This window comes from Bubalus bubalis, chromosome 15 (assembly GCF_019923935.1).
Source record: "Bubalus bubalis isolate 160015118507 breed Murrah chromosome 15, NDDB_SH_1, whole genome shotgun sequence".
In the NCBI taxonomy this organism is placed as follows: Eukaryota; Metazoa; Chordata; class Mammalia; order Artiodactyla; family Bovidae; genus Bubalus; species Bubalus bubalis.
Window position 1 is genome coordinate 38,353,838 of NC_059171.1, and position 23,363 is coordinate 38,377,200.

Here is a 23,363-nt window from a genome sequence, read left to right on the forward strand (position 1 = left end):
TAACAATTTCCAGGTGCAAAGAAGAATCCTTGGAGGCATGGGTAGGGAGCTTGTGTGATGGGGGATGCTGAAGTTGTATTAATAACACAGATAGAAAGTGATTTACTATTTCTGGATGGGAAAAAGTTCTGGATGGGAAAGAATTCTTCTTCTCACTTGGGAGTTTTCCACTGAACTCTAAACGAAGACTCAAGAAGTAGAATCATAAAAGAAGGCAAGTGGGGAAAGATCAAGACGTGGCAAGTTACCCTCGCTCTTTTTTGCTCATCCTATTAGGCACTTGTTCCATTCCCATCCTATCGTAGGACACAACTCTGGGATAATGGAAACATCTGTTGTATGCCAAAATTAAGGGTCAGGAAGAGAAAACTTTAAGAAGTATCCAGAATGACTATTTCCTAAGTCCTGGGCACTAGAATGTATGTGAAAGGAGAACCAAAAAGCTGCCTGTAATCAGCAGACACAGAAAAGAAGCTTATGGCTACCAAAAGGGAAAGACAGGGAAGGGATAAGTTAGGAGTTTGGGATTAACATGTACACAGCACTGTATAGAATAGGCAACCGAAAAGGACTTACTGTACAGCACAGAGAGCTATACTCAATATTTTGTAATGACCTATCAGAGAAAAGAATCTGAAAAACAATATACAGATGTATAACTGAATCACTTTGCTATCCACCTGAAACTAACACAAATTATAAATCAAGTATGCTGCAATAAAAAAATTTTTTTTAATTCTGCGGCGGAAAAAATTACCATACTAAATGGAAAATTTTTTTTTTTAAAATAAGACTTCCCTGGTAGTCCAGTGGCTAAGACTCTGCGCTCCCAGTGCAAGGGGCTCAGGTTCAATCCCTGGTCAGGCAACTAGATAGATCCCACATGCTGCAGCTAAGACCCAGCACAGCCAAATGGATAATAAGTAAAGTTTAAAAAAAAAAAACTTTAGGTCAGTTCAGAGTTGATTCTGTGATTTTTACATACCATCCACATCTAAAGTTTTCTAATTCTTTGTAGTCCTGGCTCTTATGTGGTCTCTGTGGCTGCACGGTTAGGCTAGCACACCCCTTCAGCTGTTCCAAATCACCTGTGTGCTTTGCTCTTTCTATGAAAACTGAAAACAAAATTTTAACCTTAGTTTTCAGAACTTGAGAACTTCAGAGTTTAAATTTAATTTAAGGAATTGTAACAGAGAGCGCTAATTTTTTTTATTATTGTACTCTTTCAGTATACCATTTTTAAACAAAGTTTGTAAAACTAAAGAACAGGTGCAACTGTCGTTTCTGGCTGTGTCTGATAGCCACATCATCTAATTGTCTTTTATGTAGGTTCTAAACCAACAGGCTATAGTCCTTTAAATCTCTCCCCTTTGTTTTCTAGACAACATCCCATTCATCTGTCTTTCCCCACTGTTTCACCCTGAAATGACCTGAGTCTGGAGTATGCAGACACTTAGCCTGAGCCTGCCTTTGCCTGCTTCTTGGTCCTCACTTCTATTAGGATCTGTGTTTATAGTTACCCCCTACTCTTTGTTTCTGAACTACAACAGAGTGTTTTATGGATTTTGGGGGGACAAAATATGTATCAAAAAGTGAACTTTCTCTGTGAACACTGATTTTTTTTTTCAAACTTTAAACTTTTTATTTTGTATTGGGGTATAGCTGATTAACAATGTTGTGGTAGTTGCAGGTGAACAGCAAAAAGACTCAGCCATACATATACAGGTATCCACTCTCCCCCAAACCTGCCTCCCATCCAAGCCGGCATATAACATTGAGCAGAGTTCCACATGCTATACAACAGGTCCTTGTTTATCCATTTTGAATATAGCAGTGTATATATGACCTTCCCAAGCTCCCTAACTATCTCATCCCCCGGCAGCCATAAATTCTTTCTCTAAGTCTGTGAGTTTCTTACTGCTTTATAAGTTCATTTGTATCATTTATTTTTAGATTTGTGGACACTGATTTCTATCTTGTGCTTATATCAATCTGCCTCTGGATTAAAGAGGTCCATCGGGCTTCCCTGGTAGTCCAGTGGTTAAGAATCTGCCTTGCAATGCAGGGGACACCGGTTCCATCCCTGATCCAAGAATATCCCACATGCCAAGGGGCAACAGCCCTTGCTCTAGTGCCTGCGTGCTGCAACTACTGAAACCCGAATGTCTAGAGCCTGTACTCTGCAACAAGAGAAGCCACCACAATGAGAAACCCATGCACCACAACCAGAGAGTGGCCCCTGCTTACATGTAGCAACAAAGACACAGCACAGCTAAAATTATAAATAAATAAATAATTTTAAAAAATAAATAAACATTTTTTTAAGTTATAAAGAGCTTCATTTTTTTGCCTGCAGCATCTTGCCTTCAGATCAGATTGGATCAGATCAGTTGCTCAGTCGTGTCCAACTCTTTGCGACCCCATGAACTGCAGCACACCAGGCCTCCCTGTCCATCACCAACTCCTATGTCCCATCAATAGCCACATTCTAAATCTAAGATTTCCCTTGAAATGTTTCTGTCCCATTCTTGCCCCCTTACCATCAATAATATTTTTCCTTCCAACTATTTGATTTAATTATTCTTTTACTTATCACAGAGATTCTCAAATTCTGCAAAAACACATCCATGGAGCACAACCTTCTGTCTGAAGTTGTAACGACTAGTGTACTTATCAGAGTATTCAAGAGAAATAGAATCAGTGGGAGATTATATTTTTTATTTATTATGAGATATTGGCTTATAATATTACAGAGGCTAAGAAGTCCCACACCGTCTTCCTGGAGACCCAAGAAAGCTGACGGTGTAGTTGGAAAGCCTTACAGCCAGAACCAGTGGTGTAGATTCCAGTCCAGGTCTGAAGGCCTGAGAACCAGGAGCTCCCAGATCAATGTCCCAGCTCAGCAGTCAGGCAGAGAGACAATTCAAACTTCCCCTGCCTTTTCATTCTCTTCAGGCCCCCAGAAGATTAGATGATGCCCCCACACAATGGGGAGAGCCATCTGCTTTACTTAGTCCACCAACTCATGTATTTCTCTTGGAAATACCCTCACGTGCATGCATGCTAGGTCGCTTCAGTTATGTCCAACTCTTTGTAACCCTATGGACTATAGCTCACTAGGCTCCTGTGTCCACGGGATTCTCCAAGCAAACATACTGGTGTGGGTTTCCATGCCCTCTTCCAGGGGATCTTCCCAACCCAGAGACTGAACCCATGTCTCTTTTGTCTCCTGCATTGGCAGGCCGGTTCTTTACCACTACCACCACCTGGGAAGCCTAAACATTCTCATAGGCACCAAGAATAATATTTAATCAGTTATCTGGACATCCCAAGGCCAAGTCAAATTGACACATAAAATTACCCATCACAACCAGGCACATCTAAATAAAAACACTGGCCTTGGAGATCAGAAACCAGGCTGTTAGGCCTACCTGCACCTCCTCCCACCTCTATGAGCTTGGAAAGTCTGAGGCCATCTGGGATCTGCCATGGGGAGACTTGTCCAGGGCTTCCTCAATGCCTTCTCATGCTCAGCTACAGAACCATCCCATAAACAAGTTTCCTACTGTATAGCACAGAGAACTATATTTAATATCCTATGATAAACCATAATGGAAAAGAATATTTTTAAAAGAAGAATATATATATATGTATGTATAACTGAATCACTTTGCTATACAGCATAAATTAACACAATATTGTAAATAAACTATACTTCGCTAAAAAATATATATATATATATATATATATATATATAACCATCTCTGAATCTGTCTACCCAAGGCACATGGGCATTGACAGAAGGGGTCCCATCAGCAATTTTTCATTAGGGCTCAAGGGCAAGAAAGGCCCAAATTGCCAATTGAAACAATTTTAGGCATAGAATAGGAAGTAAGGGAATGTCTTTCTGGGAGAGTGATCTGTGCTTTTACAGGCAAAATCAAAGGAGAAGTGAGGCACAAGTACCCTGCTCAGGGTTTGTTTTTCCTCGACTGTTGTTTTTGCCTGGACAACATCCATGCCCCTTCCTTCTGGTACCAACACTTTGAGTTTGCTTTAAGAAATACCCTCCCACCACTGTGCCGAGACTCGGTGTGACTTTCCAAGAATCTTTGGACCAAACCCAGGTAAGCCAGTAACTGAAGTTAATTTATCCTTGAGTCTAGCCCAGAAGACTTCATGGGTTCCTGCTCCCTAGGTCTCTGGAGCTGCTCTTTTTTTTGTTTTTCTTCTTCTTCAATTTAATGGTTATTGTTTTAAACAGATTCAATTATAGAGTAAAACCACTGAATACATATTTTTATTTCAAAGAGATCATGTGTTCTTTTTCTTACATATAGTAAGGTTATTTTTCTTTTTAAAACTGTCATATTTATAATATCTTGTACTATCTTCACTATCTTGAAAAGGTAGAATCTTTCCACCTATAGCTATCAAATACATTATCACTCTTGTATAAAAGTATTTGATTGCATTCACAGTTTTAAGACATAAACTAAGTTATTGTACATTTCTCCTTGGTTCCATGCTTTTTCTCTTTAAGTGTACAGTTTTTTCACATATGTGTATGTGCTCAGTCGTTCAGTCGTATCCAACTCTTTGCAACCCCATGGACTGTAGTCCACCAGGCTCCTTGGTCCATAGGATTTCCCAGGCAAGAATATTGAAGTGGGTTGTCATTTCCTTCTCCAGGGGAAATGACACTACTTTGCACATTACTGTATACAAACTTGGTAACCAACGAGAACCTACCGTATAGCACAGGGTAGAGCTGCTCTCATTAAGTGCCCTCTCTGAGTCTAGTTCATGAATTTATTTTTAAATCCTGTGACTTATCCATACCTCTCCAATGCTTAAGTTATCCATAGTTGATTTCTATTGTTTATAACTTATATAACCCTTACTATCCCTCCAGATTTTTCCATGGATAAGTTTTCAGGACCCTCTTTTTTCTATGTTCTCCCCACTTCTTTATCTTTTTAGACATTTTCCCCTTTTTAGGAAGGAAGGGGTAAAGGGATGTTAGGGAGTTTGGGATCAACATTTACACCTTTGCTATACTTAAAATGGATAGCCATCAAGTACCCACTTTATAGCACAGAGAACTCTGCTCAATGTTATGTGGCAAGCTGGATGAGAAGGGAGTTGGGGGAAGAATGGATACGTGCATATATGTGGCTGAGTACATTTGCTGTCCACCTGAAACTATCACAAAACTGTTAATCAGCTGTACTCCAATATAAAATAAAAAGCTAAAAAAATTTTTTTTAATTTCCTTTTTTTCCCCTCATCATACTTGCTCCTTCTTGCATTTTCCACAAAGTCCTTAGTTTCTCCAACCTGAGGGGTTGCAGGAGGTTCTCATCATGCTTCTTGGGAGAAGTTATGGACTTTAATATTCTTTAGAGCAGAACATCTACTGGAAAAACAAATCTTTTTCTTCCTCACATTGACCACCTCCCCTAGCAAAATTCTGAAGTATTATTCAACAGAATCTCTCTCTACTCTGTCTGCAAAATATCTTCTCTCACAAAAGATGATGAGAGAAAGGAAAGATGGGTTTGAAGGTGAAAGATAACTCCATCCTGCCACATTTATAAGAGGAAAAAGTAAAAATAATTTAGGTGTCCAACAGGGTTGGTTAAGTAAAGTACAAGGGTATCTACTTACAAAACTGTTAAAATAACTATTATATCACATATCAGATAGATGCAATACCATCACCAAATAGAACCTCAATGTATACAAAATAAAACATCTTGTTATCATAGCAAGAGTTCCCCAAGGAAAATAAATAAATATGAGATGGAACATGAAAACCCTCCATGGGAGAAAATGGCTACCTTGGTAAGCACACAACAAAGTGCGGAAAACCCCTTTACAGACGAGCAGGAGATCTTTCTCACAGAAGGGGCTTCCAGCAGAGCTATTAAAATCCATGAATAAGAAAATTAATTCTTGGTTAACCCCAATAGCTTTTGTTTCTATCTGCCCAGCCCACTTTGTCTCCACTTTCCCTAGAAACAAACCCGAACCCCCTTCCTCAAGAATGTGCACACGTGACCCCAGCTTGAGCGCCACAGGACCCTCTTCCTGTCTTAGTGACTGGTCCAGGGATGGGCGTGGAACACAACCGGGACCAAGTGAAGTCCTCGACAGAGATTTTTCTGCTGAGGCAGGTGAGAAAGCCTGCTCCCTCTTTGATCATGAGTGACACTCACCTGACCTCAGCTCAGTCAGCATCAGGCCCCACTTACCTTACAGCAAAGCCTGAGAAGATGACAAGGGATAACCCAGCCCTGAGTGCCTGAAGCTGCTCTCAGCCTCATACATGCTGTGTGCCAAGCTGCTTTAGTCGTGTCCGACTCTTTGTGACTCCATGGACTGTAGCCTGCCGGGCTTCTCTGTCCATGGGATTCTCCAGGTAAGAATACTGGAGTGGGTTGCTATGCCCTCCTCCAGGGCATCTTTCTAACCCAGTGTCTCTTCAGTCTCCTGCACTGGCAGGTGAATTCTTTACCACTAGTGCCACCTGGGAAGCCCCCTCAGCCTCATAGACGGTCTTCAATTCTGTACTATCTTCCAACAAAGCCTCCTAGGTTCCTTTATCAGATGAGTTTCTGCCATAGCATCCCAACTAGAACCATCATTCACCTTAAAGTGAAATTGCTCAGTTGTGTCCGACTCTTTGCAACCCTGTGGACTGTAGCATACCAGGCTACTCCATCCATAGGATTCTCCAGGCAAGAATACTGGAGTGGGTTGCCATTTCCTTCTCCAGGGGATCTTTCTGACTCAGGGATCAAACCCGGGTCTCCAGCATTGCAGGCAGACGCTTTACCCTCTGAGCCACCAGGGAAGTCATTCACCTTAAACGGTGGCCAAAGGCATCTGTGGACTCGCTGTCATTTGCACAGTTTTGCTTGATTTTGGTACCAGTCATCCCTACCTCCATTGTCCTCTAGATTGACTCTCCTGCATAGCAGTTCAGACAAGCCAAAATCCAAATCCAGGGAGCTGCCCGGGACCACACACAGACATTCTCTTCTCTCTTTCTTTAGGCCATGCAGAACCACAGTATCTTCAGAGTCTTTGTTATACAAAATCACCTCCTAGCGTTCATACAGAAATCACTTATCTCATCAAAGAAATAACATGCTAAGGGAAAAGATCTCAAAATTAATAGATGACAATCACCAAGAGGGCTATCTCATTGCCTTTGTCTGGTCCAAATTTATCTTTCTGCACAGCTGGGGCCATAACTAAACACCTGGACACAGAAGTGGAGGCAAATGGAGAAGTGAGGCAATTAGACTGGCAATTCAAAATAAGAGTAAGAAGGACTTTTTACTTGAAAAGTGGGTTCAGGCTAAGTTGACTTAAACCCCTAAAGAGAGCAATGTGGACAATAAATGACTATCCACAGGCTGTTTTCAGTTACAACTGTCTCTGAAAAAGAATATATATATATATATATATACACACACACACACACAACACACATATATATGACTAATCACTGTGCTATACACTTGAAACTAACACAACTTTGTAAATCAACTAGACTTCATTTTTTAAAAATTTACAACTGTCATAAATTATTTATTTAAATCAAATTTGTTATTAACAAAGTATGAGCCATTGTAACAGCAAAGAGGTTGCACTAAGAGTTTATATTGTCTGAACAGACGTTTAATGCAAAGTTGGGGTGAGGGGGGCAGAAGAAAAACTCAAAGAGCTCAATTACAATTAAAATGAGTGACAAAAGCTAGTGAATTATCACTAGCTCTAATTCTAGCCATATTTTATGACTTTCTAGAACTTTCAAAGATAGGTTTTATGAATATAAATGGTTAATTTTATGTGTCTATAGCTTCAACTGTGGTACCCAGTAGTTTGGTCAAACACCAATCTGGATGCTTCTGTGCAGATATTTTTTATGTTATTAACATTTACATGAGTAAACTTTGAGTAAAATAGATTACTCTCTACAATGTGGAGATTAATTAATTAATTAATTAATATAGATTATTCTCTCTATATTACTCTCTCATCCAATCAGTTTAAGGCCTTAAGGGAAAAAGAATAACATCCTCCAAAAAGGAAGAAATTCTGTCTCCAGACTGGAGACAAGACTTCAGTGTCAATTCTTGCTGAAATTTCTAGGCTGCCAGTCTTCCCTACAGATTTTGAACTGTAGAAGAACCCTAACTAATACATTAATACATGTGTATGAGTGTATGTATATATACACACAGCACAAATTTATATTCCAAAGGAATAGAGTCAGACTCTGGAGTAAAACAACTTGATAGCCCCTGTATTGAATTAGGAAACACTACGGAAAGGAATAATACAGGATAGGAGTTAGGATATTTTTACATTTAATCTTACTTGAATTCTTTAACCCAATTAATAACACAAAACTGGAATTTATTTATTATTATTAATACAGCTCTAAATGATCTGCCTCCTAATTTCTCTTTAAAGTCACTTCTGTTCTTAAAGGGAGGCATATTACATACAAAAATTATTTTGATTCTGCTTCTCATTAAAGGAGCTTACATTTTTCTATTTCCACAGCAAAATGATATTTATCTGGCGCAGACGGTAAAGCATCTGCCTACAATGCGGGAGACCTGGGTTCAATCCTTGGGTCAGGAAGATTTCCTGGAGAAGGAAATGGCAACCCACTCCAGTATTCTTGCCTGGAAAATCCCATGGACGGAGGAACCTGGTGGGTTACAGTCGCTGGGGTTACAAAGAGTTGGACACGACTGAGCAACTTCACTTTCTCAAACTTTAATGTGCATAGGAGTCACCGGGGATCTTTTGAAAATGTAGATTATGACTCATTTGGTCTGGGGCGGGGACATCGAGATACTTCATTTTTAACAAGTTCCCAGGCAATACTAATGCCTTTGTCTGGGTCCCACACTTAGAGAAACAGGAACTAGAGCAGCAGTTCTCGAGTTTTAGAAGTGCTGGAATCCCCTGCAGGGCTTGTGAGATAACAGAGAGGTGGATCCCACCACAGGGTTTCTTTCTTTATTTTTTTAAAATATTTGTTTATTTTTGGCTATGAGTGGGCTTTCTCTAGTTGCAGGAAGTGAAGGGGCTACTCTAGTTACTGTGCACGGCTTCCTCCTTACAGTGGCTTCTCTTGTAGCGGAGCACAGGCTCTGGGGTTCAAAGGTTTCAGAAGTTGCAGCTCCAGGGCTCAGTAGCGGTGGAGCTCACGCTTAGTTGCCCCGAGGCATATGTGATCTTCCAGAATCAGGGATTGAAAACTGTTACATTGCAAGGCTAATTCTCAATGACTGAACCACCGGGGAAGCCTTTCCTCCCAGGGTTTCTGATTTGGGGGATCTAAAGTGGAGCCCCAGAACCTGTATTTCTAACAAATTCCCACGTGGTACTGATGCTGCTGGTCTGGGAGCCACACTTTGAGAAACACAAAACGAGTGATGTTTCCCTAGTTATGGGAATCACCTGGAGCACCTTTAAAGATAGCAAGACCCATGCCCCTCTGTTAGAGTCAAGACAGTAGGTGCTGGAGGACCCAGAATCTGTGTTCCCAACAAGCACCTCAGACTGTTCTTAGAACAGTGAAACCATCAGCCAAGGAGTTCTCTCAGCCCTTGATGTTTTTCCAAACCCTGTGTCAATATAGAAGTGTGAGCCCAGTAGACCTCCTGAATCCCACATCTGGAAGTGGGGCCAAGCAGCTACACATTTTGAACATTCACCAGTGATTATAACACCCAGAGAGCTCAAAACCACTGGACTGGAACTATGGCCCAACTCTGGCTACACATTAGAGACTTTCTGAAGTTTTCATTCCCTTTGGTATCACCATCCCAGCTTCTGACTTAATTAGTCTGGAGTAGAAATCTGTATTTTAAGAAAAATATTCCTAGTAGCTTCTTTTTTTTTTTTTTTCCTAGTAGCTTCTGAAGTTCGGTAAAAATAGATAATTCCAAATGGGAGTTTCAGCCCTAGGTTGGCTTTAGGATAAACTTAAAACCACAAGTATCTCCTTTTCTAAGCTCTTGAACAGGGTGCGCAAAGCAGCCCTTTCCACACCTCCGTTCCCCCTCCTACACATGTGGGACACACTTGTCTCCAAAGGGTGAGACTCTATCCTTGCAAGAGGCACCTCTTCCTCCTGCCTGAGTGCAGCATCCTCCAAGATAGTGAAAAAAGTGGCCTCCTCCGCTTTACTTTTGATGCTTTTGAGCTTTTTACTTTGATGCTTTTGAATGTTGGAGAAGACTCTTGAGAATCCCTTGGACTGCAAGGAGATCAAACCAGTCAATCCTAAAGGAAATCAGTCCTGAATATTCATTGGAAGGACTGATGCTGAAACAATCTCCAATACTTTGGCCACCTGATGTGAAGAGCTGACTCAGTGGAAAAGACCCTGATGCTGGGAAAGATTGAGGCCAGGAGGAGAAGGGGACGACAGAGGATCAGATGGTGGGATGGCATCACCAACCTGATGGACATGAGTTTGAGTAAACTCCGGGAGTTGGTATGGACAGGGAAGCCTGGTGTGCTGCAGTCCATGGGGTCACAAAGAGTCAGATACAACCGAGCGACTGAACTGAACTGAACTCCATTTTACAGTCAGATCTAAACTCATTCATTCATTCAAAATATTTATTATGTTCCTGTTATGAGCCAGCACTAAACTAGAAGTTGAGAATATAATTAAACAAGTTGTGTCCCTGCTTTTAAGGAGCTCATGATCTAGTAATAGATCCAAGCAAATATGGCCAACAGGCACATGAAAAGATGGTCAACAACACTAATTACTTCACATCTATCAGAACAACTATTATTAAAAAGACAACAAAAAAAAGTTGGCAAGGATGTGGAGAAAAGGGAGAAGGCAGGACGAGAAGTGAGTGACAGAGGATAAGATAGTTGGAGGACATCACCAACTCAGTGGACACGAGTTTAAGCAAATTCTGGGAGATAGTGAAGGACAGGGAAGCCTACCATGCTGCAGTCCATGGGGTCTCTAAGAGTTAGACATGGCTGAACGACTTAACAACAACATGCTCTATTGGTGGGAATGTAAACTGGCAGAGCCACTATGGAAAATGGTATGGAGATTCCTCCAAAAGTTAAAAATACAATGATCATGCAATTCAATTCCTTGGAATTTAGCTGAATAAAATTAAAACACTAATTTGAAAAGATATATGCAACCCTATGTTCATTGCAGCATTATCTACAATAGCCAAGATATGGAAGCAACCTAAGTGACCATCGATAGATGAATAAAGAAGATGGGATATATGTATATACATATATATATATATATATATATATATATATACTGGAATATTACTTAGCCACAAAAAAGAATGAAATCTTGCCATTTGCAATAACATGGATGGACCTAGAGGATAAGTGAAATAAGTCAGAGAAAGGCAAATACTGTATGATTTCATTTATATGGAATCTAAAAAACAAAACAAAAACAGACTCATAGATACAGAGAATGAACAGGTGTTGCCAGAGGGGGAGGAGGGTTGGGAGAGAAAAGAAATAGGTGGGGAAGGTTGAGGTACAAGCTTCCAGTTCCTAAATATATGAGTCCTGGGTATGACAAGTACCGTGTGGGGAATACAGTCAGTAACTATGCAGTATCTTTTTATGGTGACAGATTATATCTATACTTATTCTGGCAATCATTTTGAAATATTGAATTACTATGTTGTATAACAGAACTAACATAATATTGTAGGTTAATTATGCTTCAAAAACAAACAAGCAAACTCATAAGAAAAGAGATCAGATTTATGGTTACCAGAGGCCAGAGACCTGGTGAAAGGAGAGGGCTGGGTGAAGGCAGTCAAAAGGTGCAAACTTCCAGTTATAAATAAGTTCTAGGATGTAATGTACAACAGGATAAATATAATTAACACTGCTGTATGTTATACATGAATATTGTTAAGAGAGTAGATCTGAGTGTTCCCATTAGAAGGAAAATATTTTTTTCTTCCTTAATTTCGCAGCCATGAGATGAGATGAGATGGTAGATGTTCACTAAACTTACTGTGATAATCATTTCATGATGTCTGTAAGTCAAATCAAGCTTCCCAGGTGGCACTAGTGGTACAGAACCTGCCTGCCAACGCAGGAGACATAAAAGACGCAGGTTTGATCCCTGGGTTGGGAAGATCCTCTGGAGGAGGGCACAGTAATCCACTCCAGTATCCAAGCCTGGAGAATCCCATGGACAGAGGAGCCTGGTGGGCTAGAGTCCATAAGGTCGCAAAGAGTCAGACATGACTGAAGAGACTTAACATGTGCACATACACACACACACACACGTAAGTCAAGTCGCTATGCTGTACACCTTAAACATATACAGTGCTGAATGTCAATTCAGTAAAAGTAGAAGGAAAATTCAATTAATTAATTTTTAAAAATTCTTCAATATTCAAAGAAATAAATGGTACCTTGATTCACGTCGACACTCCCATTCCCTGGGATTTAGATGACAGAAGGAGGAACTCTAAACTACCCTCTCAGAGTTAAATGAAACACAAGATGAGTGACCTACACCATCTTCTTCCAGGAGCAGAACTCCACCTGCCACCCTGGGCGGGAGCTGCATCATTTAGCAGCTCCAGTAATCCAATGTGCCCTTTGAATGAAGGTGTTAGTCTCTCAGTCATGTCCAATCTTTGCAGCCCCATGGACTGTAGCCCTCTAGGCTCCTCTGTCCATGGGATTCTCCAGGCAAGAATACTGGAGTGGGTTGCCATTTCCTTTCTCCAGAGGATCTTCCCGACTCAAAGATCGAATCTAGGTATCCCACATTGCAGGTAGATTCTTTACCATCTGAGCCACCCAGGAAGTTTTTGAGAGCTCTCTCAAAAAAACAGTAAAACAGGGACTTCCCTGGTGGTCCAGTATCTAAGACTCCGTGGTCCCCATGCAGAAAGCTCAGATTCAATCCCTGAGGGGAGAACTAGATACTACATGCCACAAGTAAGACCCAGCACAGCTAAATAAACAAATATTTAAAATAATAAAAGAGAAGTGGAAGCATATTTTGTTTGACATGGACAGTTCTGTTTTCTACCATGTTCCATAAACTGAAATGCCCACAGGAGAAGTTGTTGCTGTTTCCCAGAGTATAGATGATCCCGGTGAAGTCCAGAAAAGAACACAATTCACCCAAAGAACTGATGCTCCCTGAGCCAACTGCTCCTCCTCACAGCCACTCTCGAAACCATCTTTTCATCCTGTGTGTAAGTCAGGCAACAACCACAGCATGGCGCTGGAGCAGAATGACCGCAGCTGAGCAATTTCCTCTCATGAAGACAACATCTCGCGGTCTCCTTGTGGATTCCTGATATGAGAAGCCATCAGTCAGTCAGCTGTCTTCCTCATTTGGGGTTAAAAGTAAATAAAATGTTTCTCAGTGTTTCTTGTCTTCCTCTTATTAGAATGTTATGAAAGATTTTCACCAATTACCCACAGTCCTGTTAACCAGGCCACAGTCTGCTGTTCACATCTGGAGGGGAGGATATTGGTGAGAAGAGTTTTAATTTAGTTAAGAGTTTTCTTTAATGAATCTCATTTTGGCAGGAGGAAGTCATGACAGGCATTATAATGCCATCTAATCTGCCACAACCATTTTCAAGTTGCTGTTTTTCCCTTTCTTCAGTCAATTCCATTATTCCTTTCCTTTCAACATCCCCAAAGGGTCAAGCCCCCATAGCTAGAAAAAAATAATATATTGAGCTCTTAGCTTTTCTTTAAATGAAAAATGTTTCATGTTGCTTCATCTTAATTTACTGTTTTTTCCCTCTAAATTATACAATTTGTGCCTGGCTAAATGTAGACTAGGTCTAGCTTAATTGCAATATTTAATATACATAGTCCTAAGGCTTTGCTGCAAAGCAAATTAATTTTCCAAGGAAATTGACAAGATTAGTAAGTCTCCATTGAAGCCAGGTTCCAATAAGTGAAGCTGAAATGGGTTACATAGGTCTCTTGGTTTCTTCAACTCATTTCTGTGTTGGCTAAATTTGTTTATGTGTGTGTGGAAAAATTTCTTTTTCCAGAAATGAGGTTTCCTCAGTTAGAAGAGTAAAAAGCAATGGTATTTTTTAAACACCACTCAGCTGCTTTCTTGCTTGCTGTAAAACTTGGACAAGTTGCACAAGCTCTATAAGCCTCAGTTCCTCACTAGTAAAATGGGGCTAAAATAGTACCTACGTCATGGGGTTATCGTGAGCATTAAATGACAGCAGATCAGTGTCAGGCTGAGTGCCACACACAACCTCAGAATAGTCATTCAGTAAGGTTACTGCTGATAGTCTATTATTACCATTCTCTTTAAAACTAATAAGGGAGGGTTTGGATTAATTAAAGGCAACTATTTACTTTTCTCTCAATATTCTTTATCCTAAATTGTCAGATCTTAGCTTTCTGCTTTATTTAGGCTCTTCAGCAACTAGATTTTTGGATGAATTTGTAAGGTGGTTTATAGAGACACAGACTTGCTTTGCCAGTTTAAGAAAGAGAGCTATTATTCAGGGAAATAGAGCAATTCATGCACTGGTAGCATACCATTGTACTGTACATCAAAAGAGAAATTTTTTTTCTGTAATCCTTTCTATAAAAGCAAAATAACAGTGTTGAAGCATTAAAAGTATTATAGAAAACATCAGCCCTTTAATCATTTACCAATGTCCCCAAACTATGGGAGGAGGGGGACAATCAAGGAGCACAAAGTCCTGAGTCTGAATTCCATTTCTGCTTCTAATTGGTGACCTTGAGAAAGATTTAGGACTTCACCATTTAGGGGTGAGAAATTGTATTAATGTATTTGAAAGAAGGCTATAAATTTTAAGCTATAATATCTGAAAGAAATGTGACTTTATTAACAAGTATGATAATTTGCCACTGCTTATAAAGAGAATAGGGCTTCCCAGGTAGTGCAGTGGTAAAGAATCCGCCTACCATTGCAGAAGACACAAGAGATGCTGGTTCAATCCCTGGGTCGAAAAGACCCCTAGAGTAGGAAATGGCAACCCACTCCAGTATCCTTGCTTGGAGAATTCCACATATAGACTGGCAGGCTACAGTCCATGCAGTTGTAAAGAGTTGGGCACGACAGAGTGCACACACACACACACACACACGCACACACGCACACACACACACGCACACACACACACACACACACACACATAGAATAAAACTATTTTCCATGTTGATGTTGTCCCAGATTTTTGCACTATATTTCAAGAGGAAGATGGCTTTGCTGTGCACAAGATCGTGATGCCCAGGGTTGCCTGAGCCATCGATCTAAGCAGATGGAGAAGAATGAATGGATTCTCAAAGCCGGCTTCACCACTGCAGGTGTCATCAGGAAATTTGCTGCTGCCTAAAGACAGGGACAAAGATAATAAAACCAAGAGAGAGAGAGGAACAGTCAATCCTCTTAGGTCACCTCCTGGGGGCAGATAACCCCCTGTGTTATCTGGGTATGAGCAATCTGTTAATAACATTCCCTAGGTGGTAGGACTGAAATTGTGGATTTGTAAAGAGTGTTAAAATGGAACTTCCCCCAACCCAGTTTAAGTTTAATTATAATAAAATAATCTCTAATTTTTTGCATCATTCAGACTCACACAGATATCTGTGTTTCTATAGCAGTTTCTCTATTTCTTCCTTTAAAACACTCTTCACTCATTAGCAAATCTCCCTTAGGAGCATATGTTGGCTTCCTAAAGGTATTTCTTTGACAAGGAAATTTCAGTTTAGTTTAGCAAACTGCTTCCCAAACTCTTGCCTAAAAAGAAATTTTTTTTTTTTATAAAAAAGAAAATTAAAGGAAAATTAGTCCTGTAACAAAGTCTAGAAATTACAGTGGTATTTAAAATAATATCAGACAGTTTGGTTTTCTTCATCAAGGAATGAATATTTCATGCATCAGTTTGACTCTGAAGAAAATACACACGGATCCATAAGGCCAGATCAAAGTAGTCTATGTGTACCTTAACTTATATAATATTGTACATCAACTATACTTCAGTTTTTGGTGGATTTTTACAAAGTAGCTTACGTGGGAAAATGACAGAATGAAAAGCTGGCGAGCGGTCAGAAAGGTCAGTGGGTGTGTATTGTAACCAGCGGGTAGCCAGACCTCAGGGCCAGCTGAACCAAAGCAGCCAACTCACTGTCCTCACACCTCCCAAGCCTGAATATCCATTTGAGGTCCTACTAATATTAATTTCAAATGACTGTGGCTCTTGGCATCCCCGGTGTGATGCCAGGATGCTACTGCTCCTCCCAAATCTTCCCCGGTTATTTCTGGGAGCCTTCAGAGTAATGCCTCAGGCACGTCCATTCAAATCTACCCACATTTCCCTGCTCCTGCTATTGCTTCAGGATGTCATACCTGCCTTTGCTGCTCCCCAGTGTGGGACAAAGAAAGGCCATGTCAAGACCTTCCCAGAACCACAGTGCATGAGATGTCATGTCACTGCTGGGTCCTGGGTTGGGGAGGGGCGGGGGAAGGGCAAGCATGGCCCCTTGCTGATTTCAGGGCACCTCGCTGTCACTCAGGCCTGAAAACTTATGGCAAGATTCTCTGAATCTCTGAAAATCACCTAAAGAAGGGTTCTTTCAGCTTCCAGCTCAACTTCTTTCTCCAGTGGGGCCTTCCAACTAGGTCAAGGGCCTAGATGGAGAATAGATACACATCAAGGTTATCTCTTTCCACCGTCCTTGTTTTTATCCCTCCTTTTCTCTCTGTAAAAGAAGAAAGAGAAACAAACAAAAACTCTCTCTCCTAAGAAAAAAAAAAGGCTCTACAATATCAACTCTATCAGTAAGGATAGGCCATGTTATGCAGCAGTAACAAACCAAAATCAACAGTGGAGTAGCAGCAAAAGTATTGTATTCCTTGAGCCTCCTGTGTGTTCAGTGCAGGCAGTCAGGGGGTGCCTCTGCTTACCTGGGCTACCCAGGAAACCAAGCTGATGGATCATCTTAACATGCTCCCCTGGCTTCTGTGGCCCAGCAGCTGCTCCATGTGACACAAATCACCTCTAAATGCATTTCATCAGCCAAAGTGTCACGGGTGTGCCCGAACTTAAGGCAACAGGAAAGTACAATCTTACCATCTGCTTGGAAGGAAGAGAAGCAGAATAGCTGTGAACAGCCTGCCATCAAATAAAGCCATTCAAATAGCTGTTGACTCCCTGTCGGGGGCACACACAGCCAAACTCTGAACCCAGGTTGGGGCTCAGCCAGAACCCTTGCCGTAGTGAGGAGACTGGGGAAGTCACTTACTTTGGGAATTCCAGATGTCACCCTGACTGAGTAGGTGCCTGTTTTGTAGGCCTTGTGTAACCTGTGGGACCAGGAGGCCCCCATGAAACTGGGAAGAGAAACGCTGCCATATTCAAAAGCTTATTGTCAAAGCCTCCCCAAAGTACAGATGTTTTATTTAAAAATAGAATTTTATCCAGAAAAAGCGATGTGTTTTTTTACTTCCTAGAGCATGTGGTGAAGCCATCACACTGACACTCGTGAGTTATCACTCTGTCGTCTAGCATCTATCAAAGTCCAGGCACTGTGGTCATCTTTAATTACACTGCCTCTTATCTTCTCGACTACCCTTTAAGGAAGATAGCCCATTTTGTGGTTGAGAATTAAGAAAATTAATAATTTGTTCATGGAGAATTCCCTGGTTGCCTGGTGGTTAGGATTCCACGCTTTCACTGCCACAGCTTGGGGTTCAATCACTGCTCAGGAAACTGAGATCCTGCAAGCCTAATAATGATAATAATAAATTTGTTCATGTTCATCATCTCGTGTCTTGCTTCAGTTTGCTCTCACTGGTACATTTTGTCCTTCAACAAACCCTATTTTGTTCTTCTTTTCTTTCTCCCTTGGTCTCCCCATTTTATTTGTTACTGCTGTTTGCTTGCTTGTTGTCCAAAGGACAAATAACCCCGCCAATCCCAAGCTTTCCTCCTGATTGATTGGCATTTTCCTCCTGGGCCTCCTGTTTGACTCCACCCACTTCATCCTGATAGTGCAGGTGAAAGACACCTTCTCGCCATCAGCTGCCACGGAGCAGGTCCGCCCCAGGTCCACCAGGCTCCCTTGTGTGTCGGTGGGATATCTAAGGTACAAACACTTGAGGTGAGCAGGCCAGCCAGGGATTGAAATGGCTCACCGAGCTGTCAGTGGTGAGGACTTGGGAGTAGGAAGGAGGGGAGGAGGTCTGGTGAGCCCACAGTGAACCCAGAGAAGGCAAGACTGATGGTGACATAATAGGAAATCTGGGCTAAGTTGCCAGATCTGACTTTCATGAAAAGTCATAAACCCAGACTTTTATATATGAAATTCCTCAATCACTAAATATCAGCTTAAACTTAAAAATATTTACACATGTCATTTTGGAATGTATACTATTGTTCTGGGTAATTTATTCAAAATAAAACAATATTTTAAAATATATCTGTTAGAGAATGAACTTACAGTTGCCAAGGGGAAGAATGGGGGGAGGAGATAGCTGAGGAGTTAGTTGAGGAGATAGTTGAGGATGGACACGTATACACTACTATTTTTAAAATGGAGAGCCAACAGGGACCTACTGTATAGCATATGGAACTCTGCTCAGTGTTATGTGACAACCTGGATGGGAGGGAAGTTTGAGGGACAATGGATATGCGTATATGTATGACCGAATTCCCTTACTGTCCATCTGAAACCATCACAACATTGTTGATAGGCTATACTCCAATATAAAATAAAAAAGTTTTTAAAAATATGTCTGCAAGTAAATGTTTGACTCTCCAACTTTCAGGGTGCAGCTTCACTTTTGAGCAATGAACAAATTATGGAGTACACACACGCAGGCACACACCCACACATACTTGAAAACATCTAGAGCAAGAAGTCACTTAGGACATTTAATAACAGAACAGAGTTTTAAACATTACCCATTAGAAAAGGAAGTAAAATAAAAGTTAAGAGGTATTAGGAAAGCCATTTCACAGAGAGGCATAGGAGATCAGAAACTCAGGACCAGAAGCGTGAATGCTGACCCTGCCAGGACACTATGGGGCCCCAGAGAAGTGACAGGGTGCTACTTCCTCAATGTCTTCATCTTGAAACAGGTATTTTTTTTTTTTTTAAATTAAGACCAACTTGCCACAAAGGGTTTTGCGAAACACGAATAAAAACTTAACAGGACTTTCACATCAAACTTCCTCAGATTGCCTACAAAACCAACAGTTCTTGGAATTTTAAACAGTTAGGGGTGCAAAAGACCCTCATTGGAAAAGACCCTGATGCTAGGAAAGATTGAGGGCAGGAGGCCAAGGGGGCAATAGAGGATGAGATGATTGGATGGCATCATCGACTCAATGGACTTGAGTTTGAGCAAGCTCCATGAGATGGCGAAGGACAAGGAAGCCTGGCGTGCTGCAGTCCACAGGGTCTCAAAGAGGTGGATAGGACGCTGCAACTGAAAAGTAACCACAAAGGGACACAAGGTCTCAGGAGTCATCCTGAACATGTACTCATTTTACACCTGAGGGATGCAAGGCCTGGACCAGACCACACTTCTGGAAACCATGCAAGCCTGGCAGAGAGAGGGGGCAGGAATAGAACCAAGATGGAAAGAGCCTGGAAAAAGAGCCTCAGGGGATGAAAGTGTGAAGGCTGGCTCACCCCTGACAAAGAGTATAGCTCTCGCTGTCTCCTCCTCTGAACATCATGGGGATAATACCCTGTCCCAGCCTGCAGGTAGGAAAACTGCCAGGTCGAGAGGAGATGACTGCAAGAGAACTTCCGCAAATCGGAAGACATTGTTCAGTTACCAGTGTTGGCTTGCTTCCTTTGTCTCCATTGAGCTCCCACCCCAAGTCTTGCTCAACCACAGCCTTTATCCCCCTGTGCTGAAAATGCCCATCAACCTGCACATCTTCCCCAAGTTTCTGAGCTCTCTCAGGGCCAAGGGCTTCATCTAATTGTGTTTAGTGCAGCCAGGAGTCCTTCGATGAATGTTTGCTGAATGTGCTATGCTGTGCTAAGTCACTTCAGCTATGTCTGACTCTGCGACCCTATGGACTGTAGTTCACCAGGTTCCTGTTTGCTGAATGTAGAAACCTCTAAATCTCCAAATTTGCAACCCAAAAGACCAAAGTTAAACTAAAAAAGGGTGTGTTTTTACAGTCTCACTATTAATAAGGTGATTCTTTGCGTTCCCATGGGCTGCACCCCTTCAGATTCCACTGTCCATGGGATTTCCCAGGCAAGAATACTGGAGTGGGTGGCCATTTCCTTCTCTAGGGGATCTTCCTGACCCAGGGATTGAACCTGCATCTCCTGACTCTCCTGTATTGGCAGGCAGATTCTTTATCACTATTAGCGCCACCTGGGAAGCCCCTAATCATAAATTTGTAAGTAAAACCTTTCTGAGAAATATTCACAACTTATAGATCTATAACACAATAGTCATTCTGTGGGGACTCTATTGAGTGATGTGGAGGGGATAAGCGGCGGAGACAAGAGGGGGTTGGGAGGGAGACAGTGAAAGAAATGACTATAATTCAGGATGTCTCAAAGCCCCTAACTTTCCAGGTTCCTGTCTTTTCGAAAATTATAGATCCACCTAGAATCGAGCTTTCAGGTCTAACTAACACCTGTATGTCTGTGGAGTTAGTCACCTGACATGATGACAATTCAGACACTCACTCCAGTGTCCAAGACCTGGGTTTCTGATGGGAGTCCCAAATTAACCTGCTGCTAAGTATGGACATTTGCAAAGCTCCCTTTCATACAACTAAGCCTTAACGCCTACTTTATCTCCTACCACATCATCTGCCACAGTCAAAGAGTGGCAGCATAAATTCAAATTTCAAGGAAATTAAAAAATATATTGCACAGGAATTACCCTTTAATGCATGACCTTAAGAAAATTCCTTTGCCCTATGTCTTCTGGACAGGGTAAACAGGGGTAGAGAGGAGAAAGAAATGATTGAATTTCTATGGCCCCAAAAGGCCAACAAAGATAATCTGGGTAGGTACTATCCTGTACCTACTTTGGCCACCTGATGCGAACAGCTGACTCATTGGAAAAGCCCCTGATGTTGGGTAAGATTGAAGGCAGAAGGAGAAGAGGGCAACAGAGGGTGAGATGGTTGGATGGCATGACTGATGCAACAGACATGAACTTGGGCAGACTCCAGGAGATGGTGAGGGACAGGGAAGCCTGGCGTGCTGCAGTCCATGGGGTCACAAAGAATTGGACACGACTTGGTGACTGAACAATGACAACAACTATCCTGTACCCTACACATTTTGGAGCACTTTGAATTTAAAGATCTTGGTAATTTTTCAGATTCAAATTCTGAAAGTTTGACATTTTTATTAGTATTATTCTCACATTGGAAGGAGCAATGTTTTCTTTGCCCAAATATATGTAAAATCCTCCCTCTCCTGCAAATTTTCTGCCCATCTAATAATCAACTTTTACATAGTACCTATTTATATGTTCTAGACAAATGTTAAACTACTTTGAAATCTGGAAATTTTTAAAAAACTTAAATAATGTTTATTCCAAACAGACAGCAGTTTCCACTGTGAGCAAATGCAAACCATGATCTTTAAATCAGAAGATGAAGGAAAAACTAATAAAATTACATTCTGTCCCAGGGAATTTGGGCTTCATATATAAGCCAAATAATTAATATAAACCTCCTTAAAGATTCATCCAAGGCTTATTAAGCATCTACAATGTGCCACTGTTTTGGATATTGAGGATTAGCAACAAACAATGCAGACAATTCCTGCCCTTATGGAGCTCACATTTCAGCAGGAACAGAAACAAACTTCTAAGTAAACTTATAAGTAAAATGGATACTATAGCAGATGTTAACAAGAGCTGTGTTTGACTGCATTCATGGCCCTAATTCTTTACCCTACCTCTATCCATTCCCTCTCTCCTGTTTTCTGCAGTGAGGTAGGCTTCCTTCTTTCATTGTGACTTGATTTGGTCAAGTCTGGCCATGTGACCTGATATGGCCAGTAGAATAAGGTAGAAGTAACAGGGTGCCAGCTCCTGACTCTAGTAAAACATAGACCACCAGAGCCCATGATTCCCACGCCCTTCTTGTTCCTCTGTCATCGCCATGGGAAGAAGGTGCCTGAGACAGTCCACCAGTCTCAGAAGGATAAAAGACATGGAGCAAAGCTGTTTCAGCTAAACTTCCTCAGCCAAACTTAGTCTAAAGCAGAGCTCCAGGAGACTCTGAGATGCATGCTTAAGCTGAGCCAGCATTAGCAGGGCCACCAACATCCCCAACCTAGAGGAGCTGACCATCTATGACCCACGGGTGCATGAGCTATTCTAATAAACAACTGTTTTTTGGTGTTTTGGGGGGTTGTTTGTTACACTTCAATAACTAACCAATACAAGTACTAAAGGGTAGTCAAAACAGTAAAGACAGAAAAGAGAGTATGTATGTGGTACTAATGGGGGAGTCCATTTCAAATGATTTTCTTGAATATAGTTATTTTTAAAATATAACATATTATTCTAAAAACACTCCCTTTCTAAGAATCGAGAGGTTCTTATATTCATTACCTAATATCCTCATCACATATTTGGCACTCTCATCTTAGTACCACTTGGGTCCAAGCAAATAGGAGGCAGAAAAAAAACATTGCTGCTTTGTTTGGTAGGAGAAGCAGAGCAGAAATTAACACCCATTTCCAGTTCCAACCCAGCTGCACGTTCTTGGTATTTCTCATTTGAAGTACAGTGTGTGAACTCATGTTCTTTTATGTGGCATTCTACAACTCTTCTAAAATCTTACCCAGAAACACTCTTTCCTAATTTTTCCCAGTCACTTCAGGTTTAAAGGCAGAAGTTCTTTCCAACATAAGTCTACCAGCAAGTTTAGCAGATAAAACTCTTCCAACACAATCCTTGAAGTAAGAAGACCATGTTTCAAAAGTTCTTTTCAACGGTTTTTTGGAGCATGTAGGGTCTTACTTTCCCAACCAGGGATCAAATCCACACCCCTTGCACTGGGAGTATAAAGTCTTAACTGCAAAGCCTTTCCAAATTAGCTATCCAACCTTCTAGCAAGGTGAACACCGGTTCCACTGATCACTTTGGCCTTCTTCCTGAAAAGGAGACCAGAGGGTTCCTGCCCAGCTTTGATTTCCCATTTCATACAAATTCTAACCAGTCCCTTTCCATTTCATCACAAAATGAACACTCTGATGGAAATTAAGTCACAAGTTTCAGTTCAGGGTTCAGGAAAACTCTAGTGGCTAAAATTGGCTCCAAAGCCCTG

The 23,363-nt window shown here is 41.3% G+C and overlaps 1 long non-coding RNA gene across 1 annotated transcript; it reads right to left on the reverse strand.

The window, feature by feature from the left end:
• Window positions 1-15,251: 15,251 nt before the first annotated feature.
• On the reverse strand, window positions 15,252-21,199 carry LOC102406647. The gene is made up of 3 exons (XR_003103598.2): window positions 16,997-21,199; window positions 16,650-16,791; window positions 15,252-15,421 (listed from the first exon to the last, which is right to left on the reverse strand). It is a non-coding gene; the product is annotated as an uncharacterized LOC102406647 (long non-coding RNA).
• Window positions 21,200-23,363: the final 2,164 nt, after the last annotated feature.